Genomic DNA, 2,739 nt, shown 5'->3' on the forward strand with positions numbered 1-2,739 from the left:
TCTCCTCCAGGCGGCGGGGAGGAGTCGATGCGGTAGAGAGGCCTCTGGGGCCCTGACACTTAATTGTCCTCCTGTTGAAAAGCCGATCAATTTGGAGACTCTCCCTGGGGTCCTTCCTTTATCTTGATCTCTTATTTGTCTCCTTGTAGCACACGATTTCACGCACATCCCTCCCAGCATGGTAATTTCAGGAAATGCATTTGTCTCCCGCTCCCTCAGACCGGTTTGTACTGCTGATGTGTGAGCAGCAGCACCAGGGCTTCAATAGCTGAGGATGAGTTTGTGAGCAGGGGAAACCCAGGTTTGCTTCCCCTGAGTGTCATGCAAGGACTCTACTTCTCCACTGCATCCATAATACCCACTGTCAAGAGATGCTCTGCAGAGATGCGGCCAAAGAAAGATTTTCGGTGTCATTTTCCCAGGGAGGAGGGTTGGTTCTAGCCAGACTCCTGTCCTGGGAGCCCAGAAAGGACAGTTGGACATCATCTGATGTCAGTTCCTGTGTATTACAGAAAATAGCATAAGGAGAAACAATAACAGTATTTCTGCATGAAGCACTGGGAAGGGTGGGGGTCCCCAGAGAGAGCAGAGCAGGAGCAGGATGGGCAGAAAGAGGTGCAGTGACTGGGGGAAGGGTGCTACAACTCATGGTGCTGCCAGAGGCCTGTCCTGAGGGCTAGAAGCAAAAGTGGAGTGGAAGAGGTGTCACCAGAGGTCTTTGGTGAGGGTAGACCCCCACAAAAAGGAAGAAGGCTGGCAAGAGTAACTAGCTGTGCTCCTGGGGCTCTGTCTTTGGTGTTAGCCTGACTGGCTTCCAGTTCAGTGCTTTTGATGATCCTGGATGGTCTGAGGCAGTCAACTGTCCTGGGCTTTTGTGCTTCAGCTAGTGAAAGAGAAGCAATGAGAAATGTCTGCTCATTGCTCCTGGGCTCTTGGCACCTCTCTGTCCATCATAAGGCCATGGTGTGGTTGAGCATCTACCTCTGATGTCCCAGGTACGCAGTGCCAAAGTACACACCAAGCCAGGGGAGGTGGGGTTTGTGCTGAGTTGCTCTTCAGTGGAGCTCATATCCTGGTGGGATTGATGCTACCCTTGGCATTTTGAGTACTGGCAAGTGTTGCCACACCAGCTTCAATAGTTGTGGTCCAGGTCAGGTAACAGCTACCACATCTGAGCCTAAGTGGCCTAGACAAAGACAGAAATGGCCACCAAAATGAGCATGACTAGCTTAGAAAGGGGACAGAGCAATGGGGTGCTGATTGTGCCAGATTTAGGAATTTAGGAATCAAATGTAATTTTGCCAACATAGTTTCATTTGGACTTGATCTTATCTTATTGGATACCTTAAATGACAAGTATTCTTACATTGATTAGAGGAGAAAGTGGTTCAGGTCTTACAGTCAGAAATGGAGGAGGTGGCAACTTGCAGAGGTCTAATTTTCTTCTCCTTGTAAATCCTGTGATGGGACAGGGTGGTACCCACTTAGCTGCTCCCCAGCAGTCTGATCCCAGGTTACAGCTGTGCTGTGTCAGAGCTGTCCTCGGGCACAGGCAGCCAAACCACCAGCAGTGGGGAAGAGCCTGCAGACCTGGCTGGTGCACTCAGGGGTCTGAGGGCAGCCTATGTCTCAAGCTCAAAGTGAGCCTTTGCTCCAGACATCCCATGGTAACTCATGACAGACCAAAGCGTGGCTGGGAAGGGAAAACAGAAGGTTTCAAGAGATACTACAGCCATGTTTCAGAGCCAAAATAATTTTATTTGTGGACTAGAACAGTTCAGATTTTGAATATTTAGCAGAAAGCTTTTTTAATGTGAATTATTTACAACAGCAGTCATGTTAGAGGCAGAGAAGGGGATGTATAATAAAAACCATCTTGGCTTCAGTGCGTGGGATAGAGTTGTCATCACAACACAGGGCAAAGCACTTGTCATGCTGAATCTGAAGCTCTAAGGTGGCCCTTCTCTTCCATTTGCCAAGAGCTTTACCCCTAGAGCCTGTGGATGTACTGAAACCAGTACCCTTTCCCACATTCCCCCCTGAGTCTGGCTGTAAGCATCCCTTCTCCCTCACAAACTGGCCATCCAGGCACTGTGCCAGGGGCCACGTTTGTTTGCACAGCAGCCAGTGCAGGGAAGTCCTGACCTGTGGTGGGCTCTTGTTTGAGGAACCAATATAGGCAATAAACAATAAGAAAGATTGGTGCTCTGCAGTCGGTGCAAACTCTCTAGACTGCTAGCAAGGACCCCTAAAACCTCACTTCTTGCTTTTGTCTTCTGTAGATACCATTTGTCATGTAATGAGTCTTTCATCTCAACAGGACTTTTATCTCCAAACCTGTCAGATCTTTAAAGAACTGGAAAACATTAACAGGAAGGAAGAAACTTTATTCTGAATTGCTAGATGTAAGAGAAAGAGGAGGATGCAGCCATTTCAATGAGCTGAGACTGCCTTTGGATGAGGACTCCTAAAGTCTCACTGGGTTATTCTCAGTGCCGTGGTCCACAGCTAAGTCAAGAATGGTCACTGAAATTCATGCTAAGGAAGAGCAGCCAGGCTGTGCTGGATTAATATCACTCTGGGTTGGTACTTTTGACAGCTTTGATGTGGATATTCTGCACTAAACTGTGATCGGGAAGCTTGTAATGAAGGTACACAGTTGTGTAACTGTGACCTCCCAATGGACAGTGCTGCTGTCCCATACAATCCTGCTGCTGCAGAATGGATCATTTAGAGTTG

This window comes from Merops nubicus, unplaced genomic scaffold, assembly GCF_000691845.1.
Source record: "Merops nubicus isolate BGI_N331 unplaced genomic scaffold, ASM69184v1 scaffold10886, whole genome shotgun sequence".
Taxonomy (NCBI): domain Eukaryota; kingdom Metazoa; phylum Chordata; class Aves; order Coraciiformes; family Meropidae; genus Merops; species Merops nubicus.